The sequence below is a fragment of the Myxocyprinus asiaticus genome, chromosome 32, assembly GCF_019703515.2.
Source record: "Myxocyprinus asiaticus isolate MX2 ecotype Aquarium Trade chromosome 32, UBuf_Myxa_2, whole genome shotgun sequence".
Classification (NCBI taxonomy): Eukaryota; Metazoa; Chordata; class Actinopteri; order Cypriniformes; family Catostomidae; genus Myxocyprinus; species Myxocyprinus asiaticus.
The window spans coordinates 14,453,820-14,474,216 of record NC_059375.1 but is presented as its reverse complement, the minus strand read 5'-3'; the positions used below and the strand labels follow the sequence as shown (position 1 = coordinate 14,474,216).

General features: G+C 41.8%; 1 pseudogene; it reads left to right on the top strand.

Moving 5' to 3' along the window:
- Positions 1-17,266, top strand: part of LOC127423492 (tyrosine-protein phosphatase non-receptor type 13-like) — a 77,610-nt pseudogene extending 60,344 nt beyond the window's left edge.
- Positions 17,267-20,397: the final 3,131 nt, after the last annotated feature.

Below are 20,397 nucleotides of genomic sequence, written 5' to 3'. Positions count from 1 at the left end.
TCACATTTCACTGGAAGATTTTGATTTGTTGGATGATTATGTGACACTTTACTGTAAGGTTCTATTTGTTAACATTCGTAAATGCATATCATGAACTAACAATTAACAATATTTTTAACAGCATTTATTAATCTTAGTTAATGTTACTATATAAAAATTATACAATTGTTTATTGTTAGTTCGTAAAGCATTAACTAAAGTTATCAACTTTTAATTTTTAAAATGTAGTTCCAAGATTAATAAATGCTGTCAAAGTATTGTTCTTTGTCAGTTTATATTAACTAATGTATTTATAGGGAAAGTTCATTCAGAAATTAAAATTCTGTCATCATTTACTCACCCTCCTCCCATAGATCATAGTCATAGTCATAGATGTGTATGACTTTCTTTCTTATGCAGAACACACAAAAAAAAGATTTTTTAGAAGAATATCTCTGCTCTGTTGGTCCATACAATCCAAGTGAATAGTGACCACACCTCTGAAGCTCAGAAAATCACATAAAGGTAGCATAAAAGTAATCCATAAGACTCCAGTGGATTAATCTATATCTTCAGTAGAAATATGCCAGTTTTTGGTGAGAAACAGATCAGTATTTAAGTTTTTTTTTTTACCATTAATCTCAACTTTCACTTTCAAAATGTGAAAGAATGTGAACGTGAAAGTGGACATTTATGGTAAAAAAATAAATAAAAGGACTTCAATATTTATCAGTTTTTCACCCACACCTATCATATCACGTCTGAAGGTATGGATTAAACCACTGGAGTCTTATGGATTACTTTTATGTGGCCTTTATGTGATTTTTGTAGCTTCAAAGGGCTGGTCACCATTCACTTGTTTTGTAAGGACCTACAGAGCTGAAATATTCTTATAAACATCTTTGTGTGTGTGTGTGTTCTGCAGAAGAAAGAAAGTCATACACATCTGCGATGGGATGAGGGTGAGTAAATGATGAGAGAAGTTTCATTTTAGGGTAAACTATTCATTTAACAGATGTTAACATATTGTAAAGTATTACATATTTATTGTTGGGTTTGAGAATAACGTCATGGTTACTGGTGTAACCTCCGTTCCCTGATGGAGGGAACGAGACGTTGGTGTCGATGTAGTGACACTAGGGGTCACTCTTGGGAGCCCGAGACACCTCTGGTCTTTGATAAAAGGCCAATGAAAATTGGCGAGTGGTATTTGCATGCCACTCCCCCGAACATACGGGTATAAAAGGAGCTGGTATGCAACCACTCATTCAGGTTTTACGCTGAGGAGCCGATATAAGGTCCGGCCATTTCAGCGGGTAGTTCAGCGTTGTGGCAGGAGGGACCAATGTCTCGTTCCCTCCATCAGGGAATGGAGGTTACACCAGTAACCATGACGTTCCCTATCTGTCACTCACTCGACGTTGGTGTCGATGTAGTGACACTAGGGGTCCCTATACAAAACGCCACAAGGCTGAACTGTGTTACGTGAACTGGCGGTGTGTGGTGGGCAGACTTGCTGTGTGCCTCATAGCCAGCACACCAGATCGACACGTAACCTCCCCCAACACAGTTATGAGTGTCGAACGGCCCTTTTGGGGACAAGTCGACTACCCAGAGATAGAGACAGGCTTAACGCAGTTGTGGCCTCTTTCCCCTTCTCTTTTTCTACTCCCTAAAAAAGAAGGGGGATTATCTGACTGGGCCGCCAGGTCTAGTCAGGGGGTGTCCCTCCCAAGGGGAAGACACCGCGGAGACCACACCTCGCCCCAAGAGAGGGGGGGATATTTAAGTGGAAGAATACATCACATGGTCTTTCCAACCATGTGGAGAGCCTTCAAGGTAGATCCTGCCCAATGGGGGAGGAGTTACTACAACATGGAGACTGAGGGGCTCTGCCCAAGGAAGACGCAGTTTGCCAGTAGGGAAACAAACTAGCGGAAGATATAGATCACATGGGGTTAGCCTTACAGGGAACATGCGGAGCACCTACCCCAGAACCGGGCTCTTAGTTAGCGCGTGTACTGGGCCGGCAGCTAGTCTCTCCGAAAACTCGACTGCCACAGGGCTTAATGCTGCTGCTTTGCCTATGCACTGCTTATGCATGCAGTGTTAAACAGGCCTAATTCATAGTTTATGTCACCAAAAGTTTACACATTTTCCTGCCTGAATCCTGGAGGTGACTCTGAAGAAGAGATGGAACGGTCTGTTTTTTCATCACTGAGCTGGACACTTCCCTCAACTATGGCACCATTGTACGAATAAGGACACTGTTCCCTGGTCAGCCTGCAGAAGAGAGTGGCAAGGTTCAGAAAGGAGATGTCATTCTGTCTATTAATGGAGAGCCACTGAAGGGGATGTCCTATCAGGTAATGATTATGGCTGCATTGAACATAACATGCTAAATTAGGTAAATTAGTAAGCATGTAAACCAATTTTCTTGATATATGTTGGTGAAATTGTTCTTTTGTGAGGAAGTGAAAAAGCCAACCATTTTTACTAATAAACTAATATTTGCCCTGTGATCTGACACTACAGCGAGTGATACATTTCTGGAAGAATTTTCCTTCAGAGGTACAGCTTATGCTTTGCCGCCCTGCTGAAGGTAACACAGACATTATTTAATCACATTTCACTGGAAGATTTTGATTTGTTGGATGATTATGTGACACTTTACTGTAAGGTTCTATTTGTTAACATTCGTAAATGCATATCATGAACTAACAATTAACAATATTTTTAACAGCATTTATTAATCTTAGTTAATGTTACTATATAAAAATTATACAATTGTTTATTGTTAGTTCGTAAAGCATTAACTAAAGTTATCAACTTTTAATTTTTAAAATGTAGTTCCAAGATTAATAAATGCTGTCAAAGTATTGTTCTTTGTCAGTTTATATTAACTAATGTATTTATAGGGAAAGTTCATTCAGAAATTAAAATTCTGTCATCATTTACTCACCCTCCTCCCATAGATCATAGTCATAGTCATAGATGTGTATGACTTTCTTTCTTATGCAGAACACACAAAAAAAAGATTTTTTAGAAGAATATCTCTGCTCTGTTGGTCCATACAATCCAAGTGAATAGTGACCACACCTCTGAAGCTCAGAAAATCACATAAAGGTAGCATAAAAGTAATCCATAAGACTCCAGTGGATTAATCTATATCTTCAGTAGAAATATGCCAGTTTTTGGTGAGAAACAGATCAATATTTAAGTTTTTTTTTTACCATTAATCTCAACTTTCACTTTCAAAATGTGAAAGAATGTGAACGTGAAAGTGGACATTTATGGTAAAAAAATAAATAAAAGGACTTCAATATTTATCAGTTTTTCACCCACACCTATCATATCACGTCTGAAGGTATGGATTAAACCACTGGAGTCTTATGGATTACTTTTATGTGGCCTTTATGTGATTTTTGTAGCTTCAAAGGGCTGGTCACCATTCACTTGTTTTGTAAGGACCTACAGAGCTGAAATATTCTTATAAACATCTTTGTGTGTGTGTGTGTTCTGCAGAAGAAAGAAAGTCATACACATCTGCGATGGGATGAGGGTGAGTAAATGATGAGAGAAGTTTCATTTTAGGGTAAACTATTCATTTAACAGATGTTAACATATTGTAAAGTATTACATATTTATTGTTGGGTTTGAGAATAACGTCATGGTTACTGGTGTAACCTCCGTTCCCTGATGGAGGGAACGAGACGTTGGTGTCGATGTAGTGACACTAGGGGTCACTCTTGGGAGCCCGAGACACCTCTGGTCTTTGATAAAAGGCCAATGAAAATTGGCGAGTGGTATTTGCATGCCACTCCCCCGAACATACGGGTATAAAAGGAGCTGGTATGCAACCACTCATTCAGGTTTTACGCTGAGGAGCCGATATAAGGTCCGGCCATTTCAGCGGGTAGTTCAGCGTTGTGGCAGGAGGGACCAATGTCTCGTTCCCTCCATCAGGGAATGGAGGTTACACCAGTAACCATGACGTTCCCTATCTGTCACTCACTCGACGTTGGTGTCGATGTAGTGACACTAGGGGTCCCTATACAAAACGCCACAAGGCTGAACTGTGTTACGTGAACTGGCGGTGTGTGGTGGGCAGACTTGCTGTGTGCCTCATAGCCAGCACACCAGATCGACACGTAACCTCCCCCAACACAGTTATGAGTGTCGAACGGCCCTTTTTGGGGACAAGTCGACTACCCAGAGATAGAGACAGGCTTAACGCAGTTGTGGCCTCTTTCCCCTTCTCTTTTTCCACTCCCTAAAAAAGAAGGGGGATTATCTGACTGGGCCGCCAGGTCTAGTCAGGGGGTGTCCCTCCCAAGGGGAAGACACCGCGGAGACCACACCTCGCCCCAAGAGAGGGGGGGATATTTAAGTGGAAGAATACATCACATGGTCTTTCCAACCATGTGGAGAGCCTTCAAGGTAGATCCTGCCCAATGGGGGAGGAGTTACTACAACATGGAGACTGAGGGGCTCTGCCCAAGGAAGACGCAGTTTGCCAGTAGGGAAACAAACTAGCGGAAGATATAGATCACATGGGGTTAGCCTTACAGGGAACCGCCACATGCGGAGCACCTACCCCAGAACCGGGCTCTTAGTTAGCGCGTGTACTGGGCCGGCAGCTAGTCTCTCCGAAAATTCGACTGCCACAGGGCTCGGAGGAAGTCAACCAGGGAACAACTTTTGTGAACACTACTGTGAATTAACAGCGCACGTCTTCAGCTCAAAAGGAGGTGGAAGGCGCTATGTGCAAGCAATACACCCGGCCGGCTATCCCGGGCTTATCCACTTGTGTTGCGTGCCACTACCTGGGACGAAACCGGTTCCACCCGGAGGTTGTAGAACCTTGCAAAGGTGTTGGGTGTTGCCCAGCCCGCTGCTCTGCAAATGTCTGTTAGAGAGGCACCTCTGGCCAGGGCCCAAGAAGCCGCTACACCACGGGTAGAATGGGCTCGTAGCCCTACCGGGGGCGGCATGTTTTGGGTGAGATATGCCATAGTTATGGCGTCAATGAGCCAGTGGGCGATCCTCTGCTTGGAGACAGCGCTTCCTTTCCCATGTGCACCAAAGCAGACAAAGAGCTGCTCAGAGATTCTAAAGCTCTGCGTGCGATCCAAATAGATGCGTAAAGTGCGCACCGGACACAGCAACGACAGGGCTGGGTCTGCCTCCTCCTGGGGCAGTGCTTGCAGGTTCACCACCTGGTCCTTAAAAGGAGTGGTGGGAACGTTGGGCACATAGCCCGGTCGGGGGTCTCAGGATCACGTGAGAATAGCCCGGACCGATCTCCAGGCACGTTTCGCTGACAGAGAACGCTTGCAGGTCACCTACCCTCTTGATGGAAGTGAGCGCAGTCAGGAGGGCAGTCTTCAAGGAGAGTGCCTTAAGCCTGGTTGACTGCAAAGCTCAAAGGGGGCTCTCTGTAGACCCTGAAAAACTACAGAGGTCCGATGAGGGAACAAGGCGCGGCCTGGAGGGATTCAGCCTCCTGGCGCCTCTTAGGAACCTGATGATCAGATCACGCTTCCCTAAGGACTTACCATCGACTGCGTCGTGGTGTGCTGCTATGGTAGCAATGTACACCTTCAAGGTGGAAGGGGACAGCCTCCCTTCCAACCTCTCTTGCAGGAAGGAAAGCACTGATCTGACTGCGCACCTCTGAGGGTCTTCCTGACGGGAAGAACACCACTTAGCGAACAGACGTCATTTAAAGGCATACAGGCGCCTCGTAGAGGGAGCCCTAGCCTCAGTGAACGTGTCTACCACCGCAGGTGGGAGACAGTTTAGGTCTTCCGCGTCCCATCCAGGGGCCAGACATGGAGATTCCAGAGGTCTGGGCGCGGGTGCCGGATGGTGCCCCTTCCCTGAGAAAGAAGGTCCTTCCTCAGGGGAATTTGCCCGGGGGGAGCTGTCACGAGGAGCATGAGGTCCGAGCACCATGTCTGGGTGGGCCAGTAGTGTGCTTACTAGGATGACCTTCTCCTCGTCCTCCCTGACCTTGCACAGGGTCTGTGCGAGCAGGCTCACTGGGGGAAGACGCATATTTGCGAATGCCAGGGGACCAGCTTTGTGCCAGCACGTCCATGCCGAGGAAGGCCTCGGTGAGGGCGTACCAGAGCAGGCAGTGGGAGGATTCTTGGGAGGCGAACAGGTGCACCTGTGCCTGACCGAACCGACTCCAAATCAGCTGGACCACCTGAAGGTGGAGTCTCCACTCTCCCTTGAGGGTAACCTGCTGTTACGGCACGTCCGCCGAAGTGTTGAGGTTGCCCGGCATGTGAGTGGCTTGCAGCGACTTGGTGCTGCTAACTCCGTTGGAGGAGACGGCGGGCGAGTTGTGACATACAGCGGGAGCGCAGACTGCCTTGGCGGTTGACATATGCTACCGCTGCCGTGCTGTCTGTCCGAACTAGCACGTGCTTGCCCTGGATCAAGAAAGGAACGGGGCGGGGCGTGGCTTTGAGCGGCGCCACGAGCCCAGGAACCAATCACCGAGCCGCGAGGGTTCAGGGAAGAGCGGTGAAATCCACTCTAACCAACGCCCACGGCTGTCCGGGAAAGCATGTCGTCATCTCCGCGTCAGCCTGTGACTGGGAGATCGACCCTGAAGGGAGGAGCCCAGCTGAGGCTTCCGACTGGACGAGCCCGCTCTCCGATGCTGCTCTCGAGAGCTCATCACTTTCGCGGGCTCCGAATAAGAGGTCGAACTCGTCGTGAGATGACCCGGAAGCCCGATCGGGGCAGACGAGCGTGCTGGGGAATGGGAGGTCCGAGGGGGGATACCCGGCAGAGGCGATCCCATTGGGGTCCCCAAATCACCCCCAGTGCTAGCCGCGCTGGCCTCAAACCCGTGGGTAAAAGGACCGAGGCGGGAGCCTCTGGGGTGGCTCACTTTCTTACGAAGGCGAGCCACGACCGCAACGTTGCCATGGATATATTCTCGCAATGAGAACGTGACCATCCACGAATGCTGTCTCCGCGTGAGCAGTGCACAGACACGAAAGACAGTGATCGTGACCGTTAGAAGGCGAGAGATAACGAGCACAACCAGGAATAACACACAATCGGAAAAGCATCTTTAAAAAGACGCATCTTTAAAAAGACGTTCCGTGTGTGCGCTCTTTTAGAGAAATATATGCTCTTTTAGAGGGGAAAAATGCTCTTTCAGAAAATATACTCTCTAGTTTTTCTGCCGAAGCGCCCAGGGGCATTCTCTGCAGTGCACCAGTGCAGAGGAGGGAGAAGCCGCTGATATGCGCCGTCAGATCCAGCAGGTGAATGAACATGCGAGCATGAGCATGACCGTTCGGCTCCGAAGAGAAAATCTGAATGAGTGGTTGCATACCAGCTCCTTTTATACCCGTATGTTCGGGGGAGTGGCATGCAAATACCACTCGCCAATTTTCATTGGCCTTTTATCAAAGACCAGAGGTGTCTCGGGCTCCCAAGAGTGACCCCTAGTGTCACTACATCGACACCAACGTCGAGTGAGTGACAGATAGGGAATTTGTTATTATGCTTTATGTTCTTAAGGAACACTGCCACCTATATCTGAGAAAATAGGCCAACTGTCATATGGTCCTTAAGTCTTCTCCAGGGAATGAAGGCTCCAGAGGAATCCCACATTATGGGAATGGATGGATCCTTCAGAGGGGTTAGAAAGTTCAAAACAGAGTGAAAGCTAAATCTCACTGTATCACAAGGTCTGATTTTCGGACTTTTTGTGGACGTTCCACTGAAGTGGAAATCCATATTAACAGTTGCAAATAATACAATTAAAATAGCTAATTAAAGCTGGACTACGTAACTTTGTGCTCTCTAGCGGCATCTGTGGTTGAAAGTTAAAATTGCAAGCAATTTGCGAAAGAACAATTTATGTCGGTCGTGTTCTGGCACTGCTCTTCTGGTGGATGAATCTCTTGATTTGAGCTTACCTGGACATCGACTGTGTGTGATCATGACCGGAGCCTGAGTCATAACATGCTATTTTCATGTTGATATTATGTTGTACAATTAAACATTTGAAACAGAAATATTTCTTGCTTTGATGAAGATAAACAACACTCTTATTTGCATATTTGAATGAATTTTACACTTAAATCATTTTTTTGACACTACACTCAAAGCACTTTAAATAGAGAACACAGGACTCTCCTCAGCTACCACCAGTATATCTTAATATGATTTTTCAAGTGTTTTATCTACTATTAATGTTTGAATTGTACTACAATTTTTTATTTAATAGGTTAAACCTGTGATATGGCTGATACAAGTTCAATACTATATTATACTATATTCTCCAGCCTCAGTTATTACAATAGCATGTCTATGCAATGCACATAATAGCACCATAAACTAAAATATAAAACAATGATTCAATAATGATGGGAATAAAATAAACTTTATTAAACATAAAAATAATATTCTTAAATATGCAATATAACAATTACAAGAAGTCAATTTCAGAAGTTAATTTCAGAAGAAGTTGGAAGAAGATGAACCAGACAGTGATCAGAGAGTCCCAAAGCTGCTCTAGGGACAGAGTGATATACATCCTTTATTGTTGTGTAACAATAATCCAGTATGTTCCTGTCTCTGGTGGGGCATGTGATGTGCTGTTGGTATTTGGGCAGTTCATGTTTGAGATTTGCTTTGTTAAAATCCCCAAGAATAATAATAACTGAGTCCGGGTATTGTTGTTCCATGTCTGTGATTTGATCAGCCAGCTGTTGCAGCACTGTGTTCAAACACGCGTTTGGTGCGATATACACACTCACCAGAATAAACGAGGAAAACTCCCGCGGCAAGTAAAAAGGCTTACAGTTAATAAAGAGCGCTTCCAAATTAGGACAGCACATCCTCTTTAATGTTGTTACATCTGTACACCAACTTTCACTGATATAAAAGCATGTTCCACCGCCTCTCGTTTTCCCCATTAACTCCGCAATGCGATCCGCTCTGAACAGCTGGAAGCCCGGCAGATGTAACGCGCTGTCCGGAATGGCTTCACTCAGCCAGGTTTCTGTGAAGCACAAGGCAGCAGAGGTTGAAAAGTCCTTGTTTGTGAGATGTAGTTCGTCCGTTTTGTTAGGAAGAGAGCGGAGATTCGCTAAGTGAATATTCGGCAGCGCTGTTCGAAATCCGTGCCGACAGAGTTTGACCAGCGCACCAGCTCGTCTCCCTCGCCTGCATCTCTTGAACAGCAGAGCTGCGCCTCCAACTAAAATGTCTAGCAAAACGTCTGAATATTCGAAAACTGGGAAAAGATTGTCTGGCACATGCTGTCAAATTTTCAGCAGTTCGTCTCTGTTAAAACTGACTGGAAAAAGATTACTAAACACAGGACAAACAAACAAAAACAACAAAAGAACTGAGGAGCTCCACACCGAGGCAGCCATCCGCGGCGCCATCATGATGATAAACATCAGGCAGAAATTAAAATCAACCAAGCCAGTAGTAAGGACTGTAAAGAGATGGACCAATGAAGCAGAGCAGGAACTACAAGCCTGCTTTGATTGCATTTTTGAGTCTGCAGCCACAGACTTCGACGAGCTCACAGATACTATTACATCATATATCAGTTTCTGTGAGGATATGTGCATTCCTACTAGGACTTATTTAAAGTTCAACAATGACAAACCGTGGTTTACAGCAGAGCTCAGGCAGCTTCGTCATGCCAAAGAGGATGCTTACAGGGGTGGGGATAAAGTCTTGTACAATCAGGCCAGGAACACACTGAACAGGGAAATCAGAGTGGCTAAAAGAAGATACTCTGAGAAGCTGAAAAACAAGTTTTCAGCTAACGACCCTGCATCAGTGTGGAGTGGCATGAAACAACTCACAAATTACAGGACTCTGACCCCCAACCCTGTTGGGAACCAACAACTGGCTGACGACCTGAATGTGTTCTGCTGCTGATTTGAAAGGCCCAATCTCACACCCCACACCCACTCTGACCTTCACTTCACACAAACACCAACACCTCCTGCAACCCCCCTCCTGCTACTCAACCTGCACTTAAGATCTGTGAAGATGATGTGAGCCGCGACTTTCGGAAACAAAAGACAAGGAAGGCTTCAGGCCCAGATGGCATCTCACCAGCGTGTCTTCGATCCTGTGCTAACCAGCTGGCCCCCATCTTCACACAGATCTTCAATAGATCACTGGAGCAGTGTGAAGTCCCATGTTGCTTCAAACGCTCAATCATTATTCCTGTCCCAAAGAAACCAAAAATCACAGACTTAATGATTACAGACCTGTCGCCCTGACATCTGTGGCCATGAAATCATTTGAGAGACTGGTGTTGGCCCACCTGAACAACATCATTGGACCCTTTCTAGATCCCCTTCAATTTGCTTATTGAGCAAACAGGTCTGTGGATGATGCAGTCAACATAGGATTGCAACATATCCTACAACATCTGGACAGATCAGGGACATATGCAAGGATCCTTTTTGTGGACTTCAGTTCAACTTTCAACACCATCATCCCAGCTATACTCCAGAGTAAATTACACCAGCTCTCTGTTCCCATGTCTATCTGTCAGTGGATTACCAGCTTTCTGATAGACAGGCAGCAGCTTGTGAGATAGGAGAAACTCACTTCTAGCACCTGTACAATCAGCACTGGTGCCCCCCAGGGATGTGTGCTCTCCCCACTACTCTTCTCCCTCTACACCAATGACTGCATCGCCAAGGACCCCTCTGTCAAGCTCCTGAAGTTTGCAGATGATACCACTGATACCGAGGCTGCACCTGAAAGCAGCGATGAGCTGCGTCTACACACGGTGAGCAAAGTTTTTGGAAGCAAATCCCAGAAGCATTTCAGAGGTATTTCTAGTCCTGATGATGTCATGGTTGAGGTGCGTTCTGTCGTGTGCCTCATCCAGTAGGAGTTGAGAGTTCGATCCTTTAGTGAGCAAGGTTTCATGGGATTTGTAGTCTGTTTTGGACTCCCTTTGTTTGATTTTGGAGCGGTATTTATCAGTAAGATTTATGACTTGTTATGTGGGGGCCTGAGTTAGGTTTTACGATCTGAATACATGAGGCCCAACAGTACATAACAGATTTGTATTTGCACTACCCATGTGTATGTGTGTATGTATGTATGTGTGTCTGTACGTATGTGTATAATTAGTTTTATTTTTTATTTTTTATTATTATCTATGTCTTGCTGCTGTTTTTGTATTGTTCTTGTATTATTGTACACTGGAAGCTCCTGTCACCAAGACAAATTCCTTGTATGTGTAAGCATACTTGGTAATAAAGCTGATTCTGATTCTGAAATATGAAACATGTCACAGTAACTTCAACGGACAACATAGATACATCACAGTAGCAAAGTTCGTTGTCGGGAAGATAAAGGTGGAAGCGGGAGCCGGTTTCCATGAGTCAGGTTTTAATTCTTAATACACAGCAATCCCTTTACAGTTTACATAAAACAAAGAGTGGCTTTTCAGCATACACAAATAAAGTTCTGCTTTTCAGCAATCAAACAAAACACTCAGTGAATAACATACAGTCTCTCGTGTGTCCCTCTCTCTGTGCACCGGGCTGTTTTTATCTCCCCATCTCTCACTGCAAACACAGAAACAGTCATTACCAGCAAATTCATCTCAGGTGAACCTCCTTACCGCTTCCTCTCTCCCCAGACGGGCGCTCGACCACGCCCTCACCTCCACAATGGCGATCGGTTAACACACAAGTAATGTTCGATTCATAAAAGCATGACTAGTAATATAAGTAGTTGTCAACCAATATATCACTGTGGCCGATAAATTGGCTGATATTCTGACTTTTCTAATTATCGGCATCAGCCAATAAATTTTCCAGTTTGGCCGATTTGTTTCTTGAGGGTGCCGAGAATCGCCTGCTTGCATGTGAAGCAACTGACATATAAACGACAAGTCATGGTTTGTTTTATTGTTACGTGCCATGGTGTTACTACAATAATAGACCGGTGTGCGACACAGTCTCATTTAAACGGTCCGCATATCAGAGCCGCGGCAGATGCGTTTGAGTTCATAATGTTAAAGTGCTCGCCTGTTTCATTCTCCCTCTCTCTCCTCAACAGTTCCTATAACTTTTAACTGTCTTGTCTAATGATAAAAAGGCAAATATCAATAAAACTAATATCATATACTGTCTGCAAATATGCGCATATCTGTTTAAACAGATGTAATAAACCATCCTCACACAACTTCAGCAGATCCAGCATCCTGTGGAATGCTCATAAATCTTCCTCTGAAGCACGTATTCTATCAGCCTCTCCTCAACAGTTCCCTGTCACTTTTAACTTTCTTTTATAATGATAAAAGGCAAATATCAATAAAACTTCTATTATATACTGTCTGCAAATATGCAGATATCTCGTTTAAACAGATGTCATTCACGAACCTCACGAAAATCTAGTATTTTCTTCCCGTCGAGCGCTCATCTAACATCTTCCTCTGAAGCGCATGTTCTATCAGCCAGAATCAAAACTTCAGGATCAGGATTAAAAGTTCCTCTGGTTCACAAATCATGACGACAATCCAAGCAGGCAATTCAGGCCATTTAAACTGTCAGGAGATTGCTGCTGCTCACTGGATCCGCACAAGCGCGTGAGTGCAGTCCACTGTCAGCTATGTTCGGAACGCTCTCAGGAGGCTATTTCTTGTCATGAAAGTGCAGCTCCTATCTACTCGAATGGGAAAAGATCGAAATCTCCATAATGGTCGGTCAAGATTACAATCAAAGAACATATTTCAAATCAGCAGTAAAATCTGACAACACTGGTATCATAAATGGTGCTTCTTTACCTAAGATTACGCTAAAAAGCGCCATTTTCCCTGCTTTTATAGCTAATGCGCATGCACATTCTAGAGTTGATTGACAGGCAATGTCTGTATCTAAAAGGTGATTGGCTCTTTTACCTGTAAGGCGGGACTTCCTATCTACATCCGTTGACCGTTGGTTGCAGTTGGGCATTCTAATTTCTCCCATTCATTTTAATAGAAGTGGCCCGTCTCTGCTAAATAGTCTCTGGTGCAACTTCAAGGTAAAAGCGTTTCACGTGTGCTATAAGTAAATGTCTTATTCACTATACACTGTATGTACAATTGGTTTGATGATTCTTTTTTTTTTTTTTTAAATGTGATTGCTAACGTGGACATGCCATCTATTGTTGCTGGATTACTGTGTGTACTGTTTTTTTTTCCTTATTCCTAATATATTAACAATTTCTTCATGTGCAAATAAATTTCTAAAATTTTATGACTAAACATATGTCAGAAGAAACTGCTATCTACCATTTAAAATACAATATTATTTTTTTAGATTCTTTTTTTTACAAAGATAAAGTTTTGTGTGAAACTGAGTAAATATAGTGCTAAATAAGAGTTTAATATTATTAATAATAATATTATTATTATTATTATTATTATTATTATTATTATTTTGCAATTTTATGTTAATGTTATCTACTATATTAAATTGTGTGATATATCGGCATTGTATTGGCCTATCGGCCACCCTGCTCTCTGGATATTGGCATCGGCCATTAAAAAACACATATCGGTTGACCATTAAATATAAGTTTCAACAACCCTACCAGAAAACATATCCAAGCATTATAGCAGGTAAATAACTTCGCCAAATGGATGACAGATAAACATCCATCTAGACTGCAATGATGATGTGCTGAACTGTGTGAGTTTTACTGAACTGAGCTGAACAGCGTAGTTAGTTTCTCCAGCCAGAACATGAGACAGCCGGCACTTCTTTCCTGTGTTTACGGACATGATGTAATAATGCAAGGATGAACGTCATAAACCAGCGATCTGGTGCCAAATCGAACCTGACAGCTCAAAATCCAAATAATTTTTATAGGCTTACCGTATTGAATTGTGGTAAGGAAAGGACATTGTTTTTAACACTGATTGTTTATGTACTCAATCAATAATGGCAATTTGTTCATTTTTAACCAAAAAATCTTACATAGTGCAGTTTTAAGAATATTAATTTCAGTCACATATGGCTAGTTCTCTAATTCCAACGTAACTGCAGCCAAACCGATTTCTGGAACTTCGCTGACATTCTTTAAAAAGAGGATATAAGATGACTCCATAAGCTCTACTTTTGTAAACAAACAACTACTGTTCTCAAGTCAGTGTTTCATGATGTCATCCTCTAAATGTTATTGAAGATCTGTGATGTACATGGTGTACTGGATTATCTCAATCCAGCATATGGCCTCTATCATTTCATTTCATTCATTTAAGACACATTTAAATGTGTTTCTTGAGTGGTGCTATATTTTTTTATATCTAGTTTGTTGTTGTAGCCAAAGACACTGCATGTATAAATGCTTCCACACTTAGAATCAGAATCAGAATGAGCTTTATTGCAAAGTAAATGACAGGTGCTAGGTGACTTGGTGACAGGAGCTTCCAGTATTCAACAATACAAAAACAATACAAAAACAGCAGCAAGACATAGATAATAATAAAAAATAAAAAATTATTATACACATACGTACAGACACACACATACATACATACACACATATGAACACACACAAACAAAGGGTCTTAAGGCTTTCTAGGGATAATCCTTAATTTGTAGGGTCAAAATGAGAGGTCAATATGTGCAGTATCTCACCACTTAATCTAGTCACACCTAGCCCAAACATGTTTTAGGGTGCCATCTAGACTTTACTATAATAGCAAGGAAAGACTATAATTACATTATAGCTACACTTTAAGAGATAAACTTGAAGAATGTTTTTTTTTAATCAACTAAAAGTATATTTTTTGTGTCTGTAGGTCCTTTCAAATACAAAAAGGCACAGGAATGACTGCAGAAGTGGACTGCCAGTTTGAAGCACTTGCAAAATCTTACAAAGATCAATGATGCCTGGTCATTTACTTGACTGGACAAAACAGGTACGTTTCAGTAAACCCCTACTTGTGATACAGTATGTATCACACAATCATAATTCTATATAGCCAATGTAGTGTGTAATTTTTCAGAGACATTTGCTGGATTCTAGGTACCGCGGTTCATGATGAACATTTACAAGACTTTATACAATACATTCAGTAGGTTTTAAAATTCCACTGAAGACCAGACTTGGTATGCTTGTTAATTCTGTATATGTTTTTTTGTAAATGTGCCTTTTAATTGATGCTAATTGATGATCCATAGTACTAAAATTCTCAGCAAAGTCTGGCATCTATGAAATTACTTTATAATCATTAAAAGATTGGTTCACCCAAAAATGAAAATTCAGTCATTGTTAATTCACCCCTGTGTTATTATAACCATCTATGACTTTCTTTCTTTTTCTTAACTCAAAGGGAGAAATTGTGAAAAAAAAATATTGTGCTCAGTGATGTCTTACAATGGCAGTTTATAGTGACCACCTCTTCAAGCTTCAAAAGTCAATAAATTATTCCATGAGACTCATGATTGTTATGAAAGCATACGATAAGGTTTGGTGAGAAACAAACTGAAATCTAATGTATTATTTAGTGAAAATGTTCACTGACCATTGATCTCCTGTGCAAGTATATGATAGGGCATGAGAGCAACAGTTTACACAGCCCCCTCACGACATTGGGGTGTTCAAGCCAAAACTCGTTTTGTTTATCTAAAAACAGGTCCTCCACAGCGATAGCGACAACAGAACACAACACAGCTGCACACAAAACAAAGAACAGAACTTACTTAACATGTCTGAAGAGGTTGTAGTCATAGAATTTATGCATTTCTATGCCCAGCCTTATTTTTATTTAGTTTTTAGTTTTTGGACCGGTACCAGTTCACAGTAGACGAAGTTACCTACAGGATGCCGAAAATAGAAAACAAGCAATCGATAGAATGTACCGTTGCTCGTCATTGCTGGTTTGGACAAAAACTCTAATTACCATAGAAAAGATACCTTTTAGCGCATGTCGTTTGTCGTCAGGTTAGGACACGGTGTGACTGTGGCTGCCTCCTATATGTTACTGTTTGATTTCCTTGTACTCTGTTAAAAGAAAATAAGGCTGGGCATGGAAAATGCATCAATTCTTTGACTACAAACTCTTCAGACATGTTTAGTAAGTTCTGTTCTCTGTTTTGTGTGCAGCTGTGTTGTGTTCTGTTGTCACTATTGGTGTGGAGGACCTGTTTTTAGATAAACAAAATTAGTTTTGGCCCGAATGCCCCAATGTCGCAAGGGGGCTGCGTGAAATGTTGCTCTCGTGCCCTATCATGAACGCGCACAGGAGATCAACGGTCAGTGAAAATTTCCACTAAATAATACATAAGATTTCAGTTTGTTTCTCACCAAACCTTATCATATGCTTTCATAACAATCATGAGTCTCATGGAATAATGTATTAGACTTCTGAATTATACTTTTGTGTCCTTTTGAAGCTTGAAGAGGTGGTCACTATAAACTGCCATTGTATGACATCACTGAGTACAATTTTTTTTTTTACAACTTCTCCTTTTGTGTTAAGAAAAAGAAAGAAAGTCATTTAGGGTTATAGCAACACAGTGTTGAGTAAACAATGACTGAATTTAAATTTTTTGGTGAACTATCCCTTTAAAGATATGAGCAGGCCCACATGGAATCTGCATCTTAAATACTCTACCGAAATGTTCCTGCAGACGTTCTTATGGACTCCTTAATAAAATGTAGTTAACATAGTGTTTTTTACCAACTGTCTATTGAAAAAAGCAAACAAATTGTTACATAGAAGCGCAATTCCTGCGGATGCACTGCAAGTTGTCCACAAGATGGCATCACAACTGCATAAACAATTCTCTGTTCTCAATTCATAGCAAACACTTGCCATGTTTTAGTCTCTGGAGGAATGATTTATTGTTTGTTTTGTTTCTGTCTGTGATATTACTACAGCCTGAATGCTGTAGTAACTGTTATGCTAATGTAACACCATTATGCTAAGCACACGTTATGCCACCTAGGAAAAACCTTTTAATAGATTTTCCAAAAATGTATGTTTTTTCACAGGTAGCACTGATGCTGACCCAGTATTGCACCAATACTGTTTTTTGCAGCTAACCATAACTTACCCAGCTACCTTAACTGCTACATTATTTGTTAACTGTGACTGAAAGTGATTATTTTCTGGTGCCTTGCTGTCAAAATAAGATTTCACAACTCAAAAAAGCCACCAGACATGCCTGATTCAAGAACTGAAATATGTAAAATGACCTCAGTCTGTTCCTTAACTTTGCAATAATGCTTGAAATGTATGTTACTGTTTTAATTGATTAAAAATGTTTTGTGCTGTTGGAGTCATTATTACATGTCATCATTATAGCAGTCATAAAACTGGAAAGAGGTTTGGCCAGCAAATACATTTCCACATTCAATCTAGACCCAAAAGATGGTAGTGCCTTTACTAGTGAGGCTATTGGCTCTTTTAACTGAAAGGCAGGAATAATGTTTCTAATTCAACACATAAAAACTGTGATGCTAAAACCAAAAGAGAATTTGAGAAAGTGACAAAGTATTTGTGACACAGGGCCTTATTCATGAATCATGAGCAAAAAGCAATTCTGTAAATCGATCATTATTTTTACATGAACTGACTAATTGAATGTAATAGGGTCACTTGCATAAGCATGTTTTTTGCTAACCATTTACACAGAAATTTGATCTGCTCGTGTTTCATGGAATAAGGCTAAAGGTGTGCAAAAAATAAATTCCAATCAAGCAAGAGAAATTTTGAGCACAATATACTGATAATCCATTCAATACTGAAAAGTATTGATACATTTTTTTAAAAAGATTTTACCCTAAACGTGTGTATGCTACTGTATGTATATAAATACTAAGATACATGCGTCATACTCTCACCTCTCCTGCATTAAAATCAATTGCGAGTCTCCTGTGTGTTTCTGAGTGTGAGACGTGCTACTTGTGCAGCGTACGGAGTTGCTGCCTACTGCTGAGTGTTCCAAATAAGTCACTTATGTAGTTCCATGTCTTTCTGTGTGTGATGCACTATTAGTGCAGCATGTGGAGTTGCTGCCTACTGTAGAGTGTTCCAAATAAGTCACTTATGTGGTTCCATGTCTGTAGGGCACACATTAATTTCATTACATTTACACCTATCATCCCCACTAGAAGGGCATTTTCCTTCACCAAAAAGTTATACTGTAGCAACTTACCTATATAAAAACACATTAGGTTTAATGGCATGACATTTGAAGATAAAGAAATATATCACCCAAGAATGGCAATTCTCTCATCATTTACTCACCTGCATGCCATCCAAGATGTGTATGATTTTCTTTCTTCTGCAGAACACAGCTGATCTCAGCTCTGATGGTCCATATAATGCAAATGAATGGTTAACAAAACTTTGAAGCTCCAAGAAGCCCATAAAGCTAGCATAAATGTAATCCAGATGACTCCAGTTGTTTAATCCATGTCTTCAGAAACTATCTAATCAGTTTTGGGTGAGAACATATCAAAATGTAACTCTTTTTTCCACTGAACATCCTACCATTGCAGTCTCTAGGCATGATCATGATTTCAAGCTTGATTACACTTCCTAGTGCTTGACACATGCACAGAGTGCTAGGTGGCACTATAGGAAGTGTAATCAAGCTTGAAATCATGATCGCCAAGGAGACTGCTAATGTCAAGGTTTATAGTTAAAAAGGAGCTGCATTTTGGTCTGTTCTCACCCACAACCAGTTGGATCGCTTCAGAAGACATGGATTAAACAACTGGAGTCATCTGGATTACTTTTATGCTATCTTTATGGGCTTCTTGGAGCTTCAAAATATTGGTCACCATTCACTTGCATTGAGTGGACTTGCAGAGCTGAGATATTCTTCTAAAAATTGTTGTATATTTTCTGCAGGAGAAAGAAAGTCATACACATCAGGGATGGCATTAGGGTGAGTAAACAATGAGAGAATTTTCATTTTTGGGTGAAATATCCCTTTAACTCTATGCATCCTGATAAATACTGAGGTTTATTACTGCCACTTCAATGCAAGAGCGCATGTTAAGCATGTATGTACTATGGGAGCCAGTGTTAGCCAAGCACTCGCATATGCCTACTTGAGCATTATGTGCTTTTCCATCATCGGGCCGAAACGTTCTTAGCATGGTTAGTAACATTTCCAGTAGCCTTTCCACTTGAGCATGGTTTAGTACAGTACTATTAAAAATCACCCCGGCCTGGATTTCTCAGCACTGTTATCTAATCAAGACAGAGAACCGTTCTGGTGGAACGGCTGTGGTGATGTGGCACTCACAACTGGTCACTTGCTCAGTCAGTCCATTCAATACTGATTTCGCAGCACCACAGTGGAAAAAGAAACCATTACCGCAACGAGAACCTGTCACCGCAAGACCGTCGGCCTGAGGGTGGTGAAGTGGCTTTTGTTTCTGGTCTTTACATTGTGAGCAGTCCCTCCAGTCAAAACAGAGATCCACTCCATAAACTTGTCCAGTTTATGAAAAAAAAAAAAAAAGGTTTAAAGGAAATGTAGCCTTTTTTAAGGCTTCGGTTCAGTGTTGCTTCGAGTGAATGAATAAACACAGAGACTGTGTTATTGCAAGACAGCTATCAGAAATATCTTAAACTCTGAGAGATCACAGCAGACCCCTTCTTAAGTTAATACTATGTGTACCTCAACTTCCAGAAAAAAAAAAAAAAGAAAAAAAACATCTGCACAATCCATCAAAGGACCAGAGGGAGGGATTACAAGTTATTTTTTTTACAGAACTTCCCTTGCCATGAAGTGCAGACTGAGCCCTGAAATATTGACCAAGCAGCGGGAAAGAACAGTAGTCACTGCTGAAGTTACATACCTGTCATGTGTGGGCAAACATAACAGAGAAGTGGAATGCTTCCCTTAATGTCTCATTAAAACACGTTTCTGAAAAGATTCTTGGTGTGTTATAGTGTGTTGTGAGCTGTGGGTGTGATTCTGATGAGCAACAGGGGAGGTGAATGGAGCACTATAAGTACCTTAAAACACTATTAGATCCATCAAATTCTACAGCTGTGACTCTGACTGTTCTGGATTTGTGGGTAAGAAATGTGCAAAATTATTTTTGTAAAGCGCATATCACCACTTTCAGGACAGGGATTATTTAGAGTAAAAAAGGACTTACTGATTTGTTTTTCACTCACACATATCGTATTTACATATATTTAAAAATACATGTTGCTAACCCATCACTAAATAAGGACTACAAACAGCTGTCCATTTCGTAATGCACATATCTCGCATGCTGAAAGTATAAGAACAAAAAGAAGGCACAAAAAAAGTGCTGCATTGTTCCTGCCAATTATACTCGCTTTTAATCTAAGCACAAACATGACGTTTAGGGCAGAATTTCTAGTTATTTTAATGGGGAACCTGTAACTGAGCTTTAGAT